The sequence below is a fragment of the Jaculus jaculus genome, chromosome 1 (assembly GCF_020740685.1).
Source record: "Jaculus jaculus isolate mJacJac1 chromosome 1, mJacJac1.mat.Y.cur, whole genome shotgun sequence".
Taxonomy (NCBI): Eukaryota; Metazoa; Chordata; class Mammalia; order Rodentia; family Dipodidae; genus Jaculus; species Jaculus jaculus.
In genome coordinates this window covers 132,679,799-132,694,133 of record NC_059102.1, presented here as the reverse complement: position 1 = coordinate 132,694,133, position 14,335 = coordinate 132,679,799, and the positions used below count along the sequence as shown (strand labels likewise).

The 14,335-nt window shown below is 49.4% G+C and overlaps 1 protein-coding gene across 1 annotated transcript in view; it reads right to left on the bottom strand.

Annotated features, from left to right (window-relative positions):
* The window catches only part of Ggta1 (glycoprotein alpha-galactosyltransferase 1 (inactive)), a 91,659-nt gene that overhangs the window by 36,420 nt on the left and 40,904 nt on the right, over positions 1 to 14,335 (bottom strand). The window contains exon 2 of the mRNA XM_045141507.1: positions 1,457 to 1,570. The gene's annotated coding sequence lies outside the window, so the exon portion shown is untranslated. The remainder of the gene's footprint in view (positions 1 to 1,456; positions 1,571 to 14,335) is intronic.

The window sequence follows — 14,335 nt, the reverse complement described above, 5'->3', positions numbered from 1 at the left end:
TTAACCACTAAGCCATCTCTCCAGCCCTATGCTTAATATTTTATTTACAACTTGAGTGCTTTTTCTTAAAGTGCTTTCCCTACCCCCAACTGAATTAGCTTCTAGCCCACAAATGTCTAGATCCTTCTTGACTAAACCAGACCAGGCTTTGGGCTAAACCCTTATCCAGTGGTTTCTCAGTTCTGCCACAGCAGTTCTATGAAATTGTTGTGTTATTCATTCCATTTTACAGACAGGAAAACAGGTTCAGAAAAGCAGCTGGTTGGAGTTCACTCAGTATATATACAGTGCTGGGGTTCACATTCAGATTCAAGAAATCAGCCTCTAGTACCCTTCCAACCACTGATACATCACTGAACTCATCCACAAATTCATTGTCCGCATCTCTGGGTGTGTGGTCTCCATTTGCCACAGATGGCTACAGCATAGTTCCTGACCCAAAGCTGGCCAAATGCTGGCCTGAGCCTCTAAGGGTCAGCTTTTCCTTGGACCAACTGGGGATCCCAATTTGTTCCATCTTTGACCACGGTCAAAGTGCCACCTGAGTACATGGTGTGGGGCGTCCTCCCTCCTGTCACTGGCCTACATCTCACAGTGGCTGGCGTCAATACAGTGGCTTTGGCTCTGCTTTGTGGCTCAGACTGAGCTTCAGCTAAAGGAAGTGGCTTGTCTGAGCTTGCAGTGAACACCCAGAAGCATCAGGGCTTAAGGTCAGACTTTCTGCCTTCGGGCCCCATTCTTGCCACTGGGACTGTGCCGTATTCTAAAGCCTATCTTTGGAGCGGACCATAGGGAAAAGGGTAGGGAGGCCTCTTTCCAGTCGCCCTTTTCATTGTGAAGGTCAATATAAACACAGACTGGGGAGAATGAGAGCTGGTCTTAGACAAAATACACAGCCAGCTGTCACCCCAGCCATCACACACAGCACAACCTGGTCTGAGCGGCATCTTGCAGCGCTTCTGTTGCTGAGTCCTCTTCAGGAAATGAAAAGCCTGGACCCAGCTTCTGCTTGTCCAGGCTGCCTGGCCCAGGAATCACACTCAGAGGGAGTTTTCCAAAGCAATAGATATGACTCAAGAGATGCCACACCATCCTAAAGAGGCTTTGTATCCTACCAGAATTCATTGCCCTAGGCCCCAATACCTCCCCGCTCCCCCGCCCCCCCATCCAATATTGACAGCTTGAATCCTGCACAGATTACTGCAGTTTGAAGCCCCAGCCAGCCAAGCCCTAAAGGCTCCAGCCAGGAGAAGCAGAATAGAGTGGAACTTACAATGAAAGTCCCTGAGCCAACATCCCGCCAGCTCCAGCCTCCAGGTCCATTGTTGGGGAAAGGACTTTGTCTCTTTCTAAAACTACTGAGGGGACCTGGGAGAGGTTATGGGGAGAGTGAGAATCCTCTCCAGTAGGGGTCCATTCAGCAGCAGTTCCCAGCAAGCCCATCCTTTCAACATACCTCATTGTCCGCTGTGTTCCCTGCAGAGCAAAAGGCAAAACTACGGTTCTACTGAGCTCCAGCCCGCAGAAGGAGGCAGGGCTCAGAGGAAGAGAAGGTACTGCGTTCCAGCTCCTGTCAAAAGAATAAACAGCTGTTTCAGGAAGAGGGGGGCAGACAGATCCCTCGGCAGCAGCCACGGGCTTTGTTCCTGCAGCCCCAGGAAATGGGCTGTTTATCAGGACTGTTGACTCAGAGCTACATGCCAAGGCAGAATTGGTGCTTTTTGGGCCAGTGCAGGTCTCCCTCACTAAACTGGGCCAGGAGTCACAGGAGGGAAGGCCACCCATTTCCCACTCCTGGGGAAAACTAGGAACCATCTAGGCTCCAAACAACCTAAAGTGATACCTCCCAGGAACAGCTAATGGAGAAATGTATAATGATAACCCCAGGCCTGGGGAGATGGCTCAGTGGTTAAAGGCACTTGCTTGTAAAGCCTTTTATCTTGGGTTCAATTCCCAGATGCAAAGTGGTAGGCATGTACCTGCACATACCCATAAACACATGATTTTTAAAAATATTTTTATTTATTTATTTGAGAACGACAGGCTGAGAGAGAAAGAGGCAGAGAGAGAGAATGGGCGCGCCAGGGCCTCCAGCCACTGCAAATGAACTCCAGGCGCGTGTGCCCCCTTGTGCATCTGGCTAATGTGGGTCCTGGGGAATCGAGCCTCGAACTGGGGTCCTTAGGCTTCACAGGCAAGCGCTTAACTGCTAAGCCATCTCTCCAGCCCAATGATTAAAAAAATAAAAACAACCCCAAACTAGAGGTGGGATGGCAAATCCCAGCTCTACCTAAATGTCCATCCGAGACAAGCCCTTCCTTGACAGCTCATGGGCTTTGGAAGTGATTCTGCTTTGTGGGAACTCTATTGTAGAGAATATATGAGATCTCCACAACCTATGGTCACAAGCCCCACCTCTGCTGGCACAATGCTTAACTCTTCCCACCCTATGAGCTGCCCACATAGACCCTTTCCCCTGGAGGCCAGCTCAAAATAGGAGTTTCTCTCTTGCTTGTTTTTTTTTTTTTTTTTTTTTTTTTTTGGTTTTTAGAGGTAGGGTTTCACTCTAGTCCAGGCTCACTAAGTAGTCTCAGGGTGGCCCCAAACTCACAGTGATTCTCCTACCTCTGCCTTCCGAGTACTGGGATTAAAGGTGTGCGCCACCATGCCCGGCTGCTTGCTTTATTTTAAATCATGTATTTGACAGAGAAAGAGAGAAGAGAGAGAGAAAATGGGCACGCCAAGGCCTCCAGCCACTGCAAACGAACTCCAGATGCTTGCGTCCCCTTCTGCATCTGGTGAACGTGGGTCCTGGGGAATCGAACCTGGGTCCTTTGGCTTTGCAGGCAAACGCCTTAACCGCTAAGCCATCCCTCCAGCCCTGCTTGCTTTTTTTTCGACAGGGTCTCATGTAGTCTGCAAATTCACTGTACAGCCAAGGATGACCTTAAATTTTGATGCTCCTGCTTCCACCTGGGAGTGTACATGATTTTGCCGCCCACCGTGCCTGGCTCATGCCGTGCCGGGAGCGGAACCCGGGGCTTTGCATGCCAGGCAAGCACTTGACCTAAAGAACTCTAACCCCAGTCCTCAAACTGGAAAACTGGAACTTTCGAGATGCGTCATCTCTATCACATTTGCAAAGGCCAGGAAACAACACAGAGGATTAAATATGGCGGCTGCTCCCACTGCGAGCCCAAGAACCTCCTCCAGGGTGATGGCGGTAGACACTGAGGAGACATCAAAGCAGAAAATCACAGGCTGCAGATCGCTCAGCCCCGAAGGAGACTTACAGCATGCCCTCCAAGGCTCAGGGAACACTGCTGAAGCGGGGTGGAGGGGGGCAGAAAGAATGTGAGGGCCACAGGGTGGGAAGGTGCACTCTGAGGCATTATCCGCTCCCTCCCCTCCCCGCCCCCTCAGGCTGACCAGTGCATTCATGACCCACCGTGATTACCAATTAACCTGCTGAGGAGGCCTTCAGAGGAATAGGGGCAGGCAACAGTGAACATAAGAGGATGACCCGAAGGGAAGATGACCAATTTGGAATTACAAAAAAGCAAGTGAAGTCACTTGTCACTCCCCGAAGCCACGATGCATATAAGAGACAACACAGAGGCCAGGCAGGGAGGTGACACTCACCGCGCCCTGCTTCATTCCTCCCAAGTGGCTAGGACACTACCGGGAAGGACAGTAGGTCTGGAATCCGAGACCGAGGGGAGGGGACCAAGGCCAGACAGGAAGGAGTCAAGAACTGGCCCCCAGGTTGCTCAGCCATGAATCCTGCCTCTTCCTCCCATTCTGGGAAGGAAGTTTCAGAGCTTCCTCCTCTGAGGGCTGATCACAGCCCTCGGGGTCTGCAGCTCCTTCCTACCAGTTTGCTTAAATCCTGATGGCTACTCAATCCAAGGAATGCACAGTCATTCTGCTCCCAGCTCGCTCGCACGCTCTCTCTTTCCCTGCTTGTTTTGTTTGTTTGTTTGTTTTTCTGAAGCAGGGTCTCACTGCAGCCCAGGCTGGAACTCACTGTGTAATCCTAGACTGGCCTTGAACTCACAGTGATCTTCCTACCTTTGCTGGGATTAAAGGCTTGCACTACCATGCCCGGCTCCCAGCTCTAATTCTAAGAGAGGTATACTAGAATATTCTGAACACACCCGTTACTGGACACCATCCCTTCAGACACCTCATCACAATATGTACATTGTCACCAAGTCCTGTGATGTGTGGCAGCGAAGACGAAGGAGCTGCAGCAACTCTTGTGAGCACAACACTTGGCGAAGGAAGCTAGATGGCTACATCTATCATAGATCATTGTTAGAAAAATTTCAGTGCCACAGATGGGATACCTCCAGTGAGTTGCCCACGGAGGTCCCTGATGCCCCCAAAACATTATAGGCCATTGCTGAGGCCCTTGGTTTTCCACCAGGAATAGATGGTAAGACCCTATTGCTGAAGACTCCACATACTTGGGCTGCAGGGCCACTGAGAAATCCTGCTGGAACTAAGCTGATAAACTCCCCCATGTAGACCAGCTGACAGAAAGCTGGAAGAAGCCATTCTACATGTAGTTCAATGGGAGAAAGAGATACCACCAGTGAAGATACTCAACAGTGGACACTGCAAGCCTTATAATTGGCCAGCCAGGCCAAATGAGCCAACGGGTGCAATAGTGGCACGTCTGTCATGGTGGAAACCAACTGCTTCTCAACTGGACTGGTGGCCCACTCCATGGGGGGGGGAAACACATCCCTGATACTGAAAAGTTAAAACAGGGGTAGTCATGAGCCCTAGGGGTGTAACATCTGCTGTTGTCTGGAAAAATGTATATACTATGCTTATCAAACTGCCCAGTAAGCATTTCTCTTAATAGTTATACCCTTATATTAATGCTACTCTCACTTTGGGTAGAGAATCTTCTCTTTTCAGATGGCAGTGACCTTGGGATGACTCAGAAGGTATCACAGTGCTGGAAAGAAGTGACTGGAGTACTGAGTAACATCTCGATCACACCTTCCAAGGCTCAGGGTCTAACGTGGAAGAGGTGGTGGAAAGAATGTAAGAGCCAAAGGAAGGGTAGGAATCCTTACAACATGCTCCTCCAGACATAAAATGGCCTGGATATCCATGACCTCACAGTGCCTAACACTACCTACACAAGACCATCATGAGAGGAGGAAAAGATGATGACATCAAAATAAAAGAGAGACTGATTGAGATGGGGAGGGGTATGATGGAGAATGGAATTTCAAAGGGGAAAGTGGCAGGGGGAGGGTATTACTATGGGATACTTTTTATAATCATGGAAAATGTTACAAAAAATTGAGAAAAAAAAGAAGATAGGATAGTGTCTCCCTAGAGGAAGTACATCCTGGTGTGGGTGATGGCTACACAGGCATGCCCGCGTGGTGAGAACACATGAGTGGGCATCACAAATAAACCTCGTGTGTGTTAAGGATGAAAAATCCTAGAAAACTCCCTGCTGAAAGCTGCATGCTCTCAGGTTCCCCATCTTCCCTGCCTCGCTCTCAAGCACCCCAAGACCCAAGTACTCCAAGACAGGCCCTGCTTCTCTGCTGATCTCCCCATCTAAACCCACATTCCCTAAACCCCTCAGGAGGATCACAGCAAGTCTTCTGGGTGGCAGTGTCCGAATCCTCCCTTCCCACCTTGCAGGCTGGCAGGCCCTCTGCCTGCCGCTAGGCTATTTCGCTGATATGGAGCGTCCTCCCCTGGGGACCTGCAGGAGGCAGGGCAGCTCTGCACCCTTCTCCCTCAGGGAAGTGTCCCAGCAGGCAACTGGATCCAGTCACTGAGATTCGCTAACAGACTGGTGACCAAGGGCTGTGTTAAACTAAGCAGGAGCTCTTCCTTTTTTTTTTTAAATCCTCGGTCTGGGTTCCAGAGTCACAGCACATCTTCAAGCTTTGAAAGCCTGAAGGAATCCCAGCCTTGCGTAGGGTAGGCGAACCCCCTACCCCTGAGCCGCACCCCAGCTCTGTATGAAGTCTCCTGATGACCTGAGCGGTCACTGGCTGGGCGCTCCACTTGCAAAACAGCCTCTCTCCTTGGCCTTAGTACCCTGCTACTCTGCCACAGGGCCTTCCTCCAGCACGTTCACAGAGGAACGAGAGAAGGTTTGGGAACCTCGGCCACTTCATGGAGTGTGTGTGGGAAGGGCCGATGGGAGGGGGGGTTATGGAGGAACCCCAGAGCTGTCCTGCCTCCCTCAGGTCTCCTGAGGAGGGCGCTGCACATCAACCGGTTAGCCCAGTAGCAGGCAGAGGGCCAGACACTGCCTCCCTCCTTCCTTGAGACACAGGAGCCCTCAAAACAAAGAAGCACACATGGTCAGCCTTTTCTTAGTTAAGGCAGAGCACCACGGAGAAGGATCCCCAGGCTACAGAGCTCAGCCAATCAAAGGCCAGATGCCGCTCAGGGTGAGTGGGACGAGGAACCCAGACCTCTGCCCTTGGACCTGTCCACAGCAGCCCCACACCAGGTGGGGCCTCTGAGGAAGGAAGCCCTGGCTTGGCACTTGGCACCAGATCACTTCTGGTCAGAAAACACTGCATCTCCCACCCTGCTTTACCTATGTGGGATGTGAGGATTAGGTGGTCTCAGCAAAGAACTCTACTGATACAAAGCTGCAAGCTGTCATTGGGCGTTGAATCCTAAATAGACGTGGTATGGTCACAGAAGACATGCTTGCCGATGCTTGAGTAAGGCACTCGAGCGGGTTTCCTGCCCTGGGTAACGGGGACGCGCCCGGTGCTCTCTCCTCGGGTGGTTGAAAGGAGGCCAGACCTGCCTGGTGAGCACAGAGCCTGGGGCCTGGCTGCTGGGGTGGGTGAGTCACAGCTCTGCCCCATCCGCTGTGCAATCCTGCGTGGCTTCATTAGTGCCTCTGTGCCTGCGCTTCTGTAAAATGGGAGTGACAGCTGGCACATAGCAAGTGCCACACACACAGTACCCAATCCAGTGCTGCCGTTTGCTGGGTTTTACATTTGTGAGACAAAATGTACGTTTTGGTCACTGGTCCCGGTGGGCATGGAAAGAAATGGGGCAAGGGTGGCTAGCATGAGGCTCCAATCAGGAATTGCCACCAGCTAGTTTCAGCTGAAATGATGGGGAGGGGGGGAAGGTACAGAAGGAACCATGGCAACCCAAAGAGTCTTTGTCCCTGAGAGGACACTCAGCCAGGGCTAGAAAAATGGAACTCTGAATACCTGAGTTCAGTTCCCCAGGTGGCCGTAATGGAAGCAGGGAGGCAGAGACAGCCTCCCTTCCAAAGGTGATCACCTCATCTATAGCATCCACACCAGGCACCTCCTGCTTGAAGTCTCCTAGCAATGGGAAACTCACAGCCAGTCTCATGCTTGCTTCAATTCTGGACTATTCTGATTGTAAGACACATCTTTTCAGCATGTAGCTGAGCTTATTTGTTTCGATTTTGTTTTTTCAAGGTAGGGCCTCACTTAGCCCAGGCTGATCTGGAACTCACTCGGTAGCCCCCAGCTGGCCTCAAACTCACAACTATCCTGCCACAGCCTCCCAAGCGCTGGGAATAAAGGTATATACAACTAAGCCCAGCCTTCCAGGATGTTCTTAATAATGGTCTCATTTCATCGTTACTGCAGTCATTGAACAGCCAGCCCATTATATGCACACAGGAAAACACAGGCTCAGAGGTTCATCAATGGAGAGAAGATCCCCGAGCCCCTGCGACTGCATGAGCATGGCCCTTTCTGTTGAACATAACAGCTCCCAGGGAATAAGGCTCCCTGTCTCTCCAAGCAAACAGTTAGTTCCTCCCTGGCACACTTTTGGAATGCTTTGCCTACAACCAACACAAGTCCCATCCATGGGAGGGTTTGTCCACCTCACTGGGAGTGGGTTGGGCCTGGAGCTGAGTCCAGCCCGTGTGGTCTGGCAACAAGAATGTGCACGCACACAGATGCCAAGTGACCAGGCCGGGTGTGGCTCATGGCGGGTTGGGAGGGGGGTGCTCTGTGTATGGGAGTCCTGCTCTTTATAGCAAGCCTTCCCACTGCAGTTTCTTCCGCCACGTTACAGATGTGGAAATAGAGCTCAGGGAGACGCCTATAAAATCAGATGACCATGGAACCGCTTTGCCCAGAAAGTTCTGGCTTATTCCTGCTGAGGGTCACTTGACGGGTTATTTTATTGTCAAAAGGGGATCTGATCTGGAGGCTAGGCTTACAGGATTGCCCCCCACCCCCTGTCAAAATGATTCAGTAAGCTAGAATTCAGTGATCTTCTAGTACCCTTCCAGTTTGGATGGGTTAGGTTGTCGTTCTGTTTTGTTTTTTTACTAAGCTCGGTTTGAAGATATGGACTTGTTATCAAAGGCCTGGAATTTGTGATCCTCCTGATTACAGGCCTGCACCATGCATGCCTGAGTTTGTTTTTTAATATTGGTCTTTTAGGACATTGGCTCTGACATCCAGTCCCTCGTACAGCTGCTCAGGGGTGATACCAGCCTGGCTCTTGGGGTATCCTCCACCCATATTCCTTCCTCCACTCTTGGTCCCTGTGGCTGGGAGCTCTCCCTGCATCCCACAGGCTTCCTGCCTCCGGCTCCTGCTCGCCCCAAGCACTTATCTCCACAGCAGTTTCTTCTTATTTCCCTTGGGACCACTCTAAATTCATTCCCTGGGTTGACAGATTCAGTCTTGAAAATGGGGAGAATTTGTGCCTGGCCCAAGGGTATTCAAATTTAAGAACTTACTGGAAAATCCTGAGATTGTTCTTAGAAGCTTTTTTATTTTTTTTATCCTTTCCATTAGATTTTGCTCAGTCTTGTAATAAATCAACTCAAGCACAAAAGGCCTTTGAAGAATTCATCTCTAATAAAGAGGTCCCAGGAACCCTAGCAGGAAGATAAAAATAAAAACAAACAACTTCCCAAACAAACAAACAAAAAAAAACTTAATTTGGGTCACCAGGGCTTTGTCTCCACCTATTTTCTCTCCCTCTCTCTCTCTGTTGTTGTTTTCTTAAGTGGTGACTGGCTCTCATGCTTTTCTGCAAGTCCCTGTGTAGCTGAAGATGACTTTGAACTGATCTTCCTGTCTCTACCTCCAAAATGCTAGGATTACAGCTGGGTGCCACTATGTCAGGTTTTATGTGGTTCTGAGGCTTGAACTTGGGGTTTCCTTCATACTAGACAGGCCCTCTGCCCACTGAGCCTCTCTATTCTTGGACGGGACGGCACTGAATTAAAATCTCAGCAACCCCCCCACCCACCGCCACTCTTTTCTTGCTGTGTGAGTGATCCCGGACTTCACTCTCTACCCTCAGTTTTCTCATCTATAAAACAGGTAATGGGGGCTGGAGAGATGGCTTAGCGGTTAAGTGCTTGCCTGTGAAGCCTAAGGACCCCGGTTCAAGGCTCGATTCCCCAGGACCCACGTTAGCCAGATGCACAAGGGGGCGCACGCGTCTGGAGATCGTTTGCAGCGGCTGCAGGCCCTGGCACGCCCATTCTCTCTATTTCCCTCTTCTCTCTCTGTCTGTTGCTCTCAAATAAATAAAAAATTTAAAAAAAAAATATATATATATATAAAAGAAAAAAACAGGTAATGACTTCTAACTCCTGCAGCGTGATGGAACATTTATTTGCCTAGCATGGGCGAAGTCCTGGGCTGGATCCCTATCACTGCAAAAGAAGTAGAAGGAGAACAAGGGAGAGGAGTAGGGCCTTAAGCCAGGCTCTGTGGCACACATCCACAGTCCCAGCTACTCAAAGGGCTGAGGCACATGATCACTTAAAGCCAGGAGTTCAAGGCCACCTGGACAAAAGCAAGATCCAGTATCCAGTGTTTTATTTTTTTTTAATTGTCAAAAAGGATCAACAATAATATTTTCAAAGTTCCTGGAACCTAGAACTAGATAGAATGTGCTTAGGAAAAGTTAGATTGGGTTACCATCCTGGATGCCCAAGTGATAACACGGTCTCCACCTCTCATTGGCCAGGAGATAGATCCGACCTCTGTGTGTGAGGGTCCTGGGTGTGAGACTTGGTTTCTGTATGTACAGTGAGAACAGCACTGCCTCTCTCAGACCACCGTAAAGGAGATGGTGACCACGGAGGGCTCGGCAGAGGGCCTTGTATTAGCAAACACCCAGTAAATAACAGCTACTCATGTCTGATGATTATTCCAGAACTCTCCTCCACAGGCTCTGGCATCACAGAGTTCTCTGTGTACCCATGACCTGAAAACAACCAGCCCTGCCTTGGCAGTTCCCAGAACACTTCTGAATCACCTCTTCTGCTGGAGTCTTGACCACAGCCTGGAAGACGAGGGCCACGCTGCCCTCCACATGACACAGACAGGAGGCTGGCTTATACCAAGTAGTCTGGTGGCTTGTGTGAGGTGACTCAGTGAGATTGGAAGTTGGATTCAACCAAAGCCAAGGATTCTTTCTGACCTCCTCATATCCCATAAGAAGTCTGTAAGCAGGCTGGGGACATAACTCGGTGGTTAACCACTTGCCTAGCAAAAATAAGTAAGGAAAAATTTCATTTATAAAAAGTCTGGCCGGGTGTGGTGGCACATGCCTTTAATCCCAGCACTAGGGAGGTAGAGGTAGGAGGGCTGCTGTGAGTTTGAGGCTAGCCTGGGACTAGATTCAGGTCAGCTTGGGCTAGAGTGAGACCCTACCTTGAAAAAATTTTTTTAAAAAGTCTGGCAGGCTGGAGAGATAGCTCAGGAGTTAAAGTCACTTGCCTATAATGCTTAATGATATGGGTTTGATTCCCCAGTATCCACGTAAAGCCAGATGTACAACATGGCACATGCATCTGGTGTTCGTTTGCAGAGGCTAGAGGCCCTGGTGTGCCCAATCTCTCTCTCTCTCCCAGGACCTCTACAGACACATGCGTCCCCTTGTGCATCTGGCTTACGTGGGTCCTGGGGAATTGAACTGGGGAGGCTTAGGCTTCGGAGGCAAACACTTTAAACACGAAGCCATTTCCCCAGCCCCAATAAAGAAAATATTTTAAAATAAAAAGTCTGAAAAAAAAAAAAAGTCTGGCAAGGCAGGTGTGGTGGCGCATGCCTTTAATCCCAGCACTCGGGAGGCAGAGGTAGGAGGATCACCATGAGTTCAAGGCCACCCTGAGACTCCATAGTGAATTCCAGGTCAGCCTGGGCTAGAGTGAGACCCTACCTCAAAAAAAAAAAAAAGTCTGGGGGCTGGAATGATTGATCAGTGGTTAAAGACACTTGCCTGCAAAGCCTAATGACCTGGGTTCCATTTCCCAGTACCCATGTAAAGCCAGGTGCACAAAGTGACACTTACATCTGGAGTTTGTTTGCGTGACAAAGGCCCTGGCATGCCCATATTCATTGATTCTCTCTATTTCTTCTTGCAGATAAGTAATAAATAAAACATAAAATGTGTGGCTGGGCGTGGTGGCACACGCTTTTAATCCCAGCACTCAGGAGGCAGAGGTAGGAGGATCACTGTGAGTTTGAGGCCAGCCTGGGACTACATAGTGAATTCCAGGTCAGCCTGGGCTGCAGTAAGACCCTACCTTGAAACAAACAAACAAAATAATAAATAAAAATAAAAGATAAAAGGTTGGGGAGATGACTTAGTTGTTAAGGCGCTTGCCTTCAAAGCCAAAGGACCCAGGCTCAATTCCCCAGGACCCACATCAACCAGATGCACAAGGTGGTGCATGCATCTGGAGTTAATTTGCAGTGGCTGAAGGCCCTGGTGCACCTATTCTCTATCTAGCCTACCTCCCCTTCAAAAATAAAATTTAAAAAAATTTTTTAAAGATAAAATAAAAAGTCTGCAAGCCTTCTGCAAATCTGATCCAAAAGTCAAACTAAGGTCTACTCGGCTTGTTCATTCATTTGCTAAATATTTGTTCAGCATCAATATCAGCACGTGCTGTGTTCCAGGCACGGTTCAAGCAGCTTAGTATACAATGATATAGGCAAAGGCTATATAAGTTCAGTGTCTAATGGAAAGCCAGGCCCGCAAGCAAACCATCTCACTGCCACATGCATTCTTCCACTAAGGGAAGGGCACTGTGACAACAATGACAAATGTCCCCTCACCAGATTTGGTCACCCATTTGCTCTGAGCTGCATGGATTTCTGGAAGCCTCTACTCCTCTCAAATATATCCCTGGTCTTTTGAGGTGAGAAAACTGAGGCTACAAGGAATGGAAATGACATATCCATGAAGTAAAGCACCTGGCTGGGGATTAGCACCCAGATACCCAACAAACCACTTCTCCGAGAACAAGGTGCCTCTTACGACAACACAGGAGGCCACTGAGATAAGAGAAGGGGCTGTGGCCAGCCATCTTCTTCCTGAGCAAGCTGGCTTGCCTGAGAAAGCCCTCCAGAAAAATCTCCCAGAAATGGCCACATCTGCATGTGTCCTTCGCTCAGCTCCTGGTCATGAGTGGTTCTGGGATGTCACAGTGGGTTTTCATGGGAAGGCATGGACCGCTGCAGATGGTAAGAGTCACCTTCAGTGAGATGCGGACACAGGGCCAGTGAAAGACCACACTGAGAATGAGCCTCCGTTGTTAAGCAGAACATTCAAACACCTCAGAAACACAAGAACACCAGGGAGGAGCGCCACTCACCAAACACACCACAGCCTGATCCACAGAACAATCTAAAAGCCCACCCCTACTTCCTTGTTTCTGCCTGACCCAGAGGCTTGTAACCCTTCAGAGGTCATACCCCCTTCATGGTTACGTCCTGTCTTCACAGCTTCCAGCTTTTGTCCCCTTAGAGATGTCTGCAGGCTGCCCTAAGCACCCTCTGGTTTTCTGTACTTAGCATATAGGACCTACATATGGGTGTGGGGTTTTCTTCTCTGGGTGTGGTTTCCTAGCCATCACAATGGAAATCCCACAGTCTGTTCTTTCTGTGGGCCCCAAACAGGTACCCCAGCTTTCTGAGGTGAAGTCAGCAAGCTTAGCACGATAGGAAACATCCAACCCAGTTTTCCAGTCCCTCTACCTTCATGGTGAGATTGCATTCATTTCCTGGTTCCTTGACGTTGGTTGGATAGGGCCATGTGGCTAGTCTGACCCATGAGAGTGTGCCCAAGCCTTTAATTACCCATGCAAAACCTTCCAGGGCGACTGCAGTTGGCTAGCTCTTTGAATGAGGAACCCGGCGCTCAGCTGACTTAAGATGTGCTTGTTAACTGTAGAGTAAGAAGGGGAGCTCTGCGGTTCAGGACTCTTTATTACTGAACCTGCTCCGCCCTGCCCACCTCACAGACAACAGTGTCTAGATGTTGGTTACTTCCCCAGAAAAATTTTCCCCTCCTCCCATAGAGTCCTCTGGTGGTTCTAATCAAGTGCTCCCCATAAACCTATGTGTTCTGAATGCTTGCTCCCCAGCTGGTGGCAATTTGGGAGGTAGAGCCCCTAGCTTGTCAGTGTTAGTTGGCACACTCCTGCTGCCACTTTCCACTTGTTGTGGCACGGAGATGTCCGCCGTCTGCTCCTGCCATCAAGGAGCTTCCCCTCGAGACTGTAAACCAAAATAAACCCTTTCCTCCTATAAGCTGCTTTTGGTTGAGTGCTTTGTCCCAGCAACTACAAGTCCTCTATGATTAAGGGAAGTGAAGTGGGGGCAAGAACGTTTCTCCAACATAATGTGGAAATTCTTGAAGTCCCAAAGAAGGGAGAACATGAGCTAAATTGGAAAGGAATTGTAAAGTTTAGAATGGGGCTGGAGAGATGGCTTAGTGGTTAAGCGCTTGCCTGTGAAGCCTAAGGACCCCGGTTCGAGGCTTAATTCCCCAGGGCCCACGTTAGCCAGATGCACAAGGGGGCCCACATGTCTGGAGTTTGTTTGCAGTGGCTGGAGGCCCTGGTGTGCCTATTCTCTCTCTCTCTCTCTCTCCCTCTTTCTCTGTCACTTTCAAATAACTAAATTAAAAATAAAAATTTTAAAAAAAAAGTTTAGAATGGCTTTCCCCTGGGCCTCCCTTTCCGAGGAAGTAGGGAATCATTTAACCAAACCAGGCACCAGTCATCACTGTGGTAAAACCTGCTATTAACACTTTAAGAGGTAGAAAGGTTTATTTTGGCTCATGGTTTTAGAAATTTCAGTCCATGTCACTCGGTGTGATAGCATTTTTTAAAACAATTTTTTTATTATTTATTTATTTGCAAGCAGAGAGATAGAGAAGAGAGACAGAGAGAATGGGTGCACTAAGGCCTCAAGCCCCTTCAAATGAACTCCAGATGCATGCGCCACTTTATGCATCTGGTTTCATGTGGGTACCGGGGAATTGAACCTAGGTTGTTGGGCTTTACAGG